Source organism: Macrotis lagotis, chromosome 7 (genome assembly GCF_037893015.1).
Source record: "Macrotis lagotis isolate mMagLag1 chromosome 7, bilby.v1.9.chrom.fasta, whole genome shotgun sequence".
NCBI classification, from domain to species: domain Eukaryota; kingdom Metazoa; phylum Chordata; class Mammalia; order Peramelemorphia; family Peramelidae; genus Macrotis; species Macrotis lagotis.
In genome coordinates this window covers 66,525,381-66,536,812 of record NC_133664.1, presented here as the reverse complement: position 1 = coordinate 66,536,812, position 11,432 = coordinate 66,525,381, and positions in this window count along the sequence as shown.

The window sequence follows — 11,432 nt, the reverse complement described above, 5'->3', positions numbered from 1 at the left end:
TATGGCTTTCTAGATGTATTCCATATTATTCTCCTTTATACCCTCTACAGACAAATGAAAGTGAACTCCCTCTAGCTGGTCCCCAAACTCCTCACTTCATCTTTTGTCTCCATGTCCCCTTTGCAAAGGTTGTCCCCTGTCAGCTTCCACTTTTTAGTATCCCTTGATTCCTTCAAGGTTCTGCTAAAATATCACCTCCTACCCAGAGTCTTTCTCTATCCCCCCAACTGTTAGTGTCCTCTATTTACCTTTTGAAATTACCTTTTTTTTGTTTTTCTAAGGCAATGGGGTTAAGTGACTTGCCCAAGGTCACACAGCTAGATAGTTATTATGGGTCTGAGGCTAGATTTGAACTCAGGTCCTCCTGACTCCAGGACCGGTGCTCTATCCACTGTACCACCTAGCTGCCCCCTTGAAATTACCTTTTATCTACTTACTATGTAAGCATCTCTCTATTCGAAGGGAAACCCCTGTGTTGTGTGAGAAATTGTGTAGCCAATAAAAATAGAAAATTCTTGAAGGTGGAAATGAATATACTTTTATCTATGCCTCAACAGATAGAAGTTAATGACTGCCTATCTTCTAAGTACTCTATGTAAAACCAAAGGTTTAAATACAGCCTGAGACAATTACCAGTTCTGTAACCTTGGACAAGCCACTTAACCTCTGTTTGCCTCCATTTCCTCAACTGTAAATGGGGTGAATTATAGTATCAAATGAGATAATTTTATAAAATGCTTAGCACATGTCCAACACATAGTGCTCATTAGAGAAATACTATGATTTTTATCACTAGTATTGTTATATCAATATGAATGCAACCTGAACCTCAAAGCCCAGTTTTAGGTTCTCCTCATTGGTAAAAATTGATTATTCACTGCCCCCCCCCCCACCAGCTTTAAAGGTGGAGTAGTGGGGAACATGAGAGAAGAGAAATATTGGTCTTTCAGCTGCTAAGAGAAAAGACACAGACTTCCAGAATCTCTAGAGAGATGTAACCAAACATAGAGACTCTGAAAAAAAGCAGGTGTAGTGGAGGTAGGATCTTAGGATCTCAGTCATGGCACTCTCTCCATCTTATGACCCTAGACGCTTTGGGGAATTTTCCTTTGCTAAAGATATGGGACTTTCTCTCTCTCTCTCTCTCTCTCTCTCTCTCTCTCTCTCTCTCTCTCTCTCTTGGTTGAGCTGAGATTTCTCATTCCAATGGGATTGCTCAGTCCTTGTATTGTCTGGAATACATTTTCCTCTATATCCTTTTTCTGATTTCTGTTGGCAATCAGTTTGCCATTTGTTGTATGTGCTCATTGTGAACCTTGCATTTGGTAGGAAGAGAATCAACCTTGGTTATTTAGTTTAAGGCATCCCTCCATTGGTCAGTAAAGTGCTACAATGATAAAGAGCCAGACCCAGAATCAGAAAGACTTGAATTCAAATCCAACCTTGGATGCTTACCAGTTGTGTGACCTTGAGCAAATCACTTAACCTTGTTTATCACAATTTTCTCATCTCTAAAATGATCTTAAGATGGAAATGTCAAACTACCTCACTATCTTTAAAAAGAATACCCCAAATGGGGGTCAGGAGTTGGACACAATTGAAATGACTGAACAGCAAAAAAATTTCTCCATTAAGAAATAATAATCAGGAACACAGTTTGAACCTAAAAATAATTTCCCCTAGACCAACAACATTTAAGTGACAAGAGAGTTATAAATCTAGCCACCTAATCTCTCTAAGGAATGCAGAGTGGCTAGCCATGGCCTCAATAGCTTACTTCTGGCAGGAATCAAAGAGTCTCTTAGAAAAGAGTGGGTGGTGTAGTGGATAAAGCACTGACCTTGGAATCAGGAGTACCTGGGTTCAAATCTGGTCTCAGACACTTAATAATTACCTAGCTGTGTGGCCTTGGACAAGCTACTTAACCCCATTTGCCTTGCCAAAAACCTAAAGGAAAAAAAAGTGGGAGAAAGAGACTCAAGGGATATCTTTTCTTGCCTCCCTTCAAGTCATATGTTGTATCTAGACAGATCCAAGTGGGCACATTGTCTCTTTAAGGGCAACAATGCATATCAGGAATAGGAAAGCCTTTATTTAAACTTTAAACATGATCAAACCCCCCAAAATATGAAGAGGACACACATAAATGGTTGATATAATTTTCCTCCCTCTCTGGTAAGTCCCACTTTCTCCCAGTACCAAAACAATCCCCAGATTTGGTGGCCTGAATTCCTTTCAGAAGGGAAACAAACTTGGAGTTGATAAAATACCAACTATTAAATTCTGTTGAGTCCATTTGTTATCCTAGATTCCCCAAATTGCTAGAGCATCAACCTTCTAAAGGTGAAGCTAAGAAGGCAGAGTAACATCACCCCCTACCCCCCAAAAACCTCCTCCAAACAGATCTAGAAAATGTACCAGACAGAATCCTAATGGAAAATTTAAAACTCATAGTGAATTATTTTCTCAATCCAATCCTGTATAGGGAGGCAGACAGAGAACTTTGTGTTAAAAAAAGTTTTTATAAATGAAAATGAGATGACTAAAGGGAAAAAAATGAAAAAGAAATGAGTTGTAGAAGATATTTGTAAAGGGAATTAACAGCTTGGCACAAGAGGTACAAAACTTTGCCCAAATGACAAAATTTTTGAAAACTAAAATGGACCATCTAGAAGGCAATGACTCTCTGAAATGACAAGAAGTAGTAAAATGAAGTTTAAAAAATTGTAAAACAGTAGCAAATGTAAGGTATACCAGAGCAAAAAAGAATTGACCTGGAAAGGGAATTATTAAGTCTCTGAGGTCAGATTTGAACTCAGGTACTCCTGACTCCAGGGCTGGTGTTTTAGAGAGAAAGTAAGAATTATTGAGAATTATTGAGCTGTTTAAATTCCATGACCCAAAAGCCCAAGGTCATACAGATTTCATATATAAAATAAAACTGCCAAAATCTCCTAGAATCAGGGCAAACCAGAGCAAAGTAGAAATGAAATAAATCCTCCAGAAACCTCCTGACAGAAACTTCAAAATGAAACCTCCTAGGATAACCAAAATTTAAAGCTTTCAAATTAAAAAAAAAAATACTGCAAGCAACCACAAAGAAAGAATTTAAATACCAAGGTAGTATCTTACATAATTAAGCAACCACATTTATAAAGGAACAGAGAACTTGGAATACAATATTCCAGAAGCTAAAGGTTAAAGGCTTATAACCAAGAATAACTCAGAAAAACTGAGTAAAATGCTACAAAGGGAATGAACCTTTAATGAAAGAGACAATTAGGGGAAGCTAGGTGGCATAGTGGATAGAGCACCTGAAGTCAGGAGGACCTGAATTCAAATCCAGTCCCAGACACTTAATAGTTACCTGGCTGTATGACCTTGGGCAAGTCACTTTAACCCCATTGCCTAGCCAAAAAAAAGAAAGAAAGAGACAATTTCTAAGTATTACTGATGAAAAACCAGAGCTGTGGAGAAACTTTTAAGTTCAAAAATTAAGAATAAAAGAAACATATAAAGGCAAACAAATAAGCAATCTCAAGTAATTAAACAAAGATAAACATTACATTCAAATGTGGAGAAGTAATAAATAAAACCCCTTTGAACCCTTTCATCATCAGGATCCATAGAAGGAATCTATTAGATCTTGATGATCTTAAGAAAAGAATGGAATGAGAAGGAAATAGAAATGTAGCAGGGGTGAGGAAAGAAGGACCAAAAAGGCTAAGGGAAATTATCTTATTTAACCAAGATATCTATACAAATGAGTGGCATGGAGGAGTAGCAGACACTTAAACCACAATCATCTGAATTGGTCAGAAGAGAAAAGAATACATACATACATACATACATACATACATACATACATACACAGAGGAATATAGAAATACATTTCACTCAACAGGAAATTAGGAGGGAAAGAGATTAAGGGAGAAAGATAAATTAGACAGAGGATAGATTAAGAGAGGTATTAGTTCCAAGCAAAACAAATTCTAACTAAGGATGTACAGCAAAGAATGAGAATCTGGGAGAGTTCCCATAAACTGGGCAATGACTGAAGAATTTATGGTACACAAAGTGAAGGAATAGTGTTATGCTTTAAGAAATGATGAAAGGGAAGTTTTCAGAGAAACCTGGGAAACCTTAAGTGAACAGATTCAAGATGACAATACAATGCAATAATATGGTAAAGACAAACCAACGTTGAAAAATTTAGGAACTTTAATCAGTGTAATGACTAACTGAAGGACTAATGATGAAATATGCTACCCATTTCCTAAAAAAGAACTAAAGGACTCAGAGTATAGAATTAAACAGATGAGGTTTTTTGGTTGTTGTTTTTTTAATTTAAAGAAAATTAATCTCCCAACATTCTGGTGAATTTCACTTTCACCTGTACAGGTAACCAACTCTATGAGATTGCACTGAGGGTTTGAACCCTCACCCCACTACAGTTCTCTCTGTCAACTAAATCATCCCTAATAACTCCATAACAAATCAAGTCAGTTGTCTCATTCCTAAATGAAGAGACTCAAATTCCAATCCTCAATGAGGTATGATGAAAACAATAAATGCCATGGGGCACTGGCACACCCTCCATAGGAGATGCAATCAAAGTCCCAGACAAAAGTTCAACACTGTAAACTCATCAAGAATACATGTAGAGAGGGATGGCTAGGTGGTGTAGTGGATAACGTACCGGCCCTGAAGACAGGAATACCTGGGTTCAACTCCGGTCTCAGACACTTAATAATGACCTAGATGTGTGGCCTTGGGCAAGCCACTTAACCCCATTTGCCTTGGAAAAAACCTAAAAAAAAAATGAAGTCAAGGCTTTTTTCCTGATCATGACTTTCAGGTATCCCAATAATTTTTAATTATCTTTAATTATCTTTCCAGATCAGTTGTTTTTTTCAATGAGATGTTTCACATTTTCTTCTAATTTTTCATTCTTTTGGTTTTGAAGTATTGTGTCATTTCTCATAAAGTCATCAGCTTCCTTTAACTCCATTCTATATCTGAAGGATTTGTTTTCCTCAGAGAGCTTTATCTCCTTTTCCATTTGGCTAATTCTTTTTAAAGCATTCTTCTCCTCAATAACTTTTTGAACTGTTTTATCCATTTGACCTAAGCTGGTTTTTAACATGTTATTTCCTTCAGCATTTTTTTGGATCTCCTTGACTAAGCTGCTGACTTCTTTTTCATGTTTTTCCTGCATCTCTCTCATTTTTTTCCCAATTTTTCTTCTATCTCCCTTACTTGATTTTTGAAATCTTTTTAGTTCTGTCATAGCCTGAGCCCAACTTCTGTTTTTCTTGGAGTCTTTAGATACAGGAGCTTGTACTTCCTTATCTTCAGATTGAGTATTTTGATCCTTCTTGGTATCATAGACAATGTATTTCTCATTGGTGTTCCTCTTTTTTCTCTGTTTACTCATTTCCCCAGCCTGTGCCTGGTTTTGGGGTGCTTCCTGAGCTTCTTAGTATTATTGGGACACCCCCTCATAAGGATCTCAGTGTGTGAAGCTCTGACTGCCCTCCTGGTCTGTGAATGACCGCAAGTGTGTTCTTCTACCACGCGGCTGAGGTGGGGGGGGGGGGCTGTTCTATGGGAGGCCTAGATGGCAATCAGGATCTGATTGTGGTCAGAGCCCCAGAGTCCTGTTCCAGGTACAGAGGACTCACCTTGGAAGTCTCCCCTGCCTTCAGGGGCTGAGCACTCAGGGCTCAGTTGCCTGGAGACTCCTGCTTGCTAGCTTCACACCTATTTGCACTTCCTGGATCCGGGCTGCCTTAGCCTCTGCGGCTACGGGTACACTGACTGCCCTGAGGGCCTGGGCTTCACTTGCTCTGGCAGAGGTCCCCCATGATCCTTCAAGTTGTGCCCGGTGCTCCCCAGGGTGTAGATCAGTAAATTGCCCCCACTGCTGTGAGCCAAGGCTCCCAGGAACCCTGGGGCTGCCTTCTGGAGGCTGAAGTTTCTTCACTCTGGTGGGCCACCACTCTAACCCTGTGGAGCAAAGCCTTTCCACCATTTTCCAGGTTACCTTGGTCTGGAGAATTGCCTCACTGGATCTTTCTGTGGGTTCTGTCTCTCAAAAATTTAGTTAGACTCATAGTTTTAAAATTTTTGAAATATTATGGAGAGAGCACCTAAGAGAGGCTCTTCTCCTGCCACCATCTTGACTCTGTCCTCCCATTCTTTTTTTAAAAATCTTGTGTTCCAAATTCTTGCCTTCCTTTCTCTCCTTCCCTCTCCTAGACACAAAAAACAATGTGATACAGGCTATACACATGCAAACCATACAAAACTTATATATCATGAAAAAAAAAAACCAAAAAAGATGAAAAACAATATGCTTTGATCTCCATTCAGACTCCATCAGTACTTTCTCTGGATAGCATTTTTCATCATGAGTCCTTTGAAATGATCTTAGAGCATTAGTTTGCTGAAAATAGCTGTTCCTGTGCACAATGACCTCCTGGTCATTCACCATCAGTTCATGTAAGTCTTTACTGACTTTTCTGAAATCTTCCTGCTCATACGTTATAGTACAATAATTTTCCATTATAATAGTATACCACAACTTGTTCAGTCATTTCCCAATTGATGGGCATTCCTTAAATTTTCAATTTTTTGCTACCACTAAAAGAACAGCTCTAAATATGGATCCTTTTCCCTTAAAAAAAATTTCTTTGGGAATCAGACTTAGTAGTGGCATTTATTGTCAAATGGTATGCACAGTTTTATAGCCCGTTGGACATAGTCCAAATGCTCCCTGTGGCCCTATACTCTCACATCTTTAATCTCTCCTTGTCCTGGTTTCTTACCTATTTCCTACAAACATTTCATGTCTCCCCCCTCCTCAAAAACCCCTCACTTGATTCATTCATCACTGCCAGTAAAAAAATTTTCCTATATCTCTCCCTCTTTTAATGGCTAATCTCCATTAGAAGCCATTTACAATAGGCACCTCCACTTACTCTCTTCTCATTTGGCTCTAAACCCTCCACTGGAAGACCTCTGTCCTCATCATTCAACTGAAATTGCTCTCTCCAAAGTTACCAATGTTCTCAATCTTCATCCTTCTTGACCTCTCTACAGGCTTTGACATCATTTTCTTAAACTTGATAATCTATTGTCTCTGGGTTTTCATGACATCTTTCTCACGATTCCCCTCCTATCTATCTGACTACTCCTTCTCAGGCTCCTTTGATAGATCTTTATGAAATTATGCCTACTAACTGTAGATCCCTCCTGGCTCTTCTCATTTCCTTCTATATTATTTTACTTACTGGTCTCATCAGCTCCCATACAATTGCCTTCTTTAAACTTGTAAACTATCTGGACCCAACCTCTCTCCTGATCTCCACTATCCTATTTCTAAACAGCCTATTAAACAACTCTAATTAGATAGTCATAAAAAATTTTAAACTCAACACATCAAAAATTTGGTTTATATTTCTCCTCAAGACCTCCTCTCTTTCTAACTTTTCTTACTATGGAGGATTACCACCATCCTCTTAGTTACCAGAGTTCACCCTCAACTCCTTATTCTCTCTAAATCCATGACCCAATCAGTAACATCTCCCATATACTCCTTCTCTTCTCTAATACTACAATGATCCTGCTGCAGGTCTTCATCTCCTCACATTTGGACTATTGAATTAGGCTTCTGGATGATATTCTCCTCACCTCAAGCCTCTTTCCCTTCTAGTCCATTCTCCACTCAACTGTCAGACTAATCTTTCCAGCATACAGGTTTGACCAAATCACTATCTTATTCAGTAAATTTCAATGACTAAAATGAAATATCAAAGTCCTTTAAGACCTGTACCCTTTCTACCTTTTCAATCATCTTATTCCCCTCCATATGATACTTCATCCCCCAACTTAATGAATTATCTCTAACTCTTCCCCACATCTAGAATACTCTTTCTCTTCATCTTTACCTTCTGGTTTTCTTGACTTCCTTCAAGTCTCAAAGTCTAATCTTCTACAAGAAGGCTTTCCCCGTAATCCTTAATCTTAGAACCTTCCTTTGAAATTATCTCCAATTTATCCTGTAATTTCTTTCTTATACATTATTTTTTGCATGTTTATGAGCTTCTTGAGATCAGGGACTGTTTGTTATATCCCCAGCAGTCTTTAAAGTGAGTGTTCAATAGGTATTCATCAAATGGACTTGTTGAGTAGTACTCACACATTGACATTATCTCTTTTTGCATTCCATATCATCATTCCACTTTTTATCCTCTCATTTCAGGGTCTTTTCTCCATTTTCATTTCTGAAACTCCCTTACCAGAGGAGTAGTCCACAGACTGATTCTAACTTTTCTAGCTCCCCTGTGCCTTTCCAAATAAACCTGGGCTCCTTATTGGAAATTCATAAAACAGGTTCTCAGGTTGTCTAGGATTCACCAATACAGAGGTACCCTACTGTCCTCCCCATTGCCTTTTGTCTCATCCCCTCCAGACTAGATTTGTAAGTTTTTCACTTTTCATACTGATGATTAAATGATATAATAAACAAATGTATGCTCATGAGAGAAAGTGATCCTTCTAGGGAAAATGTTCCCACCTTTGTTGTGAGCATTTTAGTATCCTTGGGGAATTCCATTAAAGTCCTGATTCAAGGAAAGTGCATGGGTAGGATATCTGAAAATCAAAGAATCATAGAACTGAGAAATGGAAAAGATAGACTATAGAGTTTCTTAGTAACCCTTCGACAGATAACATTTTTCTCATCACCTACTCTAAATAAAGGGTGTTCTCTAAAAGCAAATTCAGAACTCTGGTTGAATGACTTTAAAGTGCCTTTATTATTGGCCTCATTCCCACAACTCCAAGGCTTCTGTTCTTTCAGATTTTATCAGCTGATTTTTAAAAATGTTCATTCTCTAAAAGAAGTACTTATTTTTATGTGGGTCAGAACCTGGGTGTGTTTCTCAGATGCAATTCAAGTCAATTTTCAATACTGAATTAATTAATTAGAAATTTTTTCCTGGATCTTATTCAATATTTTTAAAGCATTTTACAAATCACCAAGGAGAAATGGAAACATTGTGCAATTCATCTTTCCCCTTTCTCTATATAAAAGAAATATTAGGTATGTTCCAAAACTCATCTCTTCAGCAGAAGAATTACACAAGGTAAGAACTGTTTCAAGGGCAATTTTTTTGTGGGTGTGAGTAGTCTCTCCATCAATGTAGATCACAAGCCTTTTACACTTTTATCAGACATGATGTGCTAAAGTCAAAGAAGTCAATTTTATTCAAATTCAGTGAACATTTTTGTTTAGTGTGTGCTAGGCCTATGATAAATATAGGGAATGTTTTTAAGGAATCAAATGGTGATGGGGCGGCTAGGTGGCATAGTGGATAAAGCACTGGCCTTGCAGTCAGGAGTACCTGGGTTCAAATCCAGTCTCAGACACTTAATAATTACCTAGCTGTGTGGCCTTGGGCAAGCCACTTAACCCCATTTGCCTTGCAAAAACCTTAAAAAAAAAAAGAAATCAAATGGTTAAGCACTTTCAGTCTTCAAGGAACTTATTTTCAACAAGGAATTGCAAATGCATTCCAAGAAATAAATACAAGTTGTCACTTAAATATAACAGTGAGGATCTGGAAAGGTTCCCCAAAAGTGAAGGCATGAATACTGACCATGGAAAGAAAATAAAGTTTCTAAAATACAGAAAGGAGGCAGAACATAACAGCTGTAAGAGAAAACTTGAACAACTAGATGGAAGCAAGAGATTGAATTTCAAACAAAGAAGAGTTAGCAAGATAATTAGGTAGAACAGAGGGGGCGGAAGGTAGAACAAGGTACAGGAAGATTGTAAGTAAATGGAAAACTTTAGATATCAAATTGAGTCTGCTTCTTATTCTAGAAGCAAAAAAAAGTCTGTTTCTTATTCTAGAAGTGGAAAATCTCTGAGAAAAGGAGAATGAATCTGATGAGACCTGTGTCTTAAGAATCAACCAATCCTTAAAAATCTATTAAGCTAGGCATTGGCCTAAGCTGCTCTCAAGCTTACTTTATATGGAAACAGCAGGTAAAAAAAAAAATAGGTACATATAAGATACAGGTAAGGTAAGTGGAAATTAAACATGGATGAGAGGGTTTTAGTACCTGGGGTAATCAAAAAAGACCATGCAAGGGGCAGTGAGGTAGATAGAGCAGTGGCCTTGGAGTCAAGAGAACCTGAGTTCAAATGTGACCTCAGACACACCTAGCTGTGTGACCTTGGGCAAGTTACTTAACCTCATTGTCTTGCAAAAAAGGTAAAAAGAAAGGCAAAAGGTGGCATTTGAATGGAGTCTGGGGTTCTAAGTGGTGGAGGTGAGGAGGGAGAATATTCCAGGTATAGTGGACACTCAATGCAAAAGAGAGTAGCATGTGCAAGGAGTAATAATTAAGCCAATCTTGTAGAATGGAACAGGCCAGATTATTAAGTACTTTAAATAGCAACATCCTTTATATTTGATCTTAAAGGTTAAAAAAAAAGCCAGAAGTTTCTTGGGTAGGAAAAGGGGGAGAAGGAGGTTTGGAGTTGATTAAGATGGAGATGTTGACAATTTTAGAAAAATCACCTTGGCAAAGTGTGGAAGATGGATTGAGGGGGAAGAGACTAGACAAGCAGGACTAATTGGAAAGCTGCTGCAATAGTCTATGCCTGAAATAATTAAACTTTGAGTAAGGTGGTGACTATGTGAGGAAAGAGAAGGTGTTGTATAAGAAAGACATTGTGAAAGAAACAGCATAATTTGGTAATAGGTTGAATATGTAGATTCAGGGAGAGTGAGGAGTTGAGGATGTCAAAGAGGTTGTCAGCCTGGGTGACTGGGAGGATGATATTAAAGAAATTTTCAATTAGGAAGATTTTCTCTTTTGGAATTGTAGATTTTGAGATGCCTACAGAGCATTCAGTTGGGAATGAAACTCTCTAGGTGTAGGAATTCTCTGCATAGAGATAACAATCCCTAAAAGCTTATGGGATTACCATTTCAGATAATATAGAGCTAATGAGAAAAGAGCCCTAGACAATGTCTTGGGAGGAGCAGGGAGAACAATAAGAGGTTTATATGAATAAATATCCAGGGGAAAAAAAAAGACAGAAAAGAGATAATTAAAAGAAGAGAGGTAGTAGTGCCACAGAAACCCATTGAAGAAAAACTCTAGAAGTAACTTAATCATGTTAAGATGTCAATCAAAATGTCAACACAGAATTGAGAAAAGGAAAATTTCTCAGAATTGAAAAAAGGGAAAAAAATACATTTGTTAATTAAGAGGTGAAATTGGAGATATTGGAGAGAAGAATTTTAGTTGAAAGATGAGTTCAGAAACTAGAGTGCAGAGAAGAGGAGAGAAGTAGAGGCACATTGAGTCTAGGGATTTGGGGTGTTTTGTTTTTTCGAGGAATTTAATGA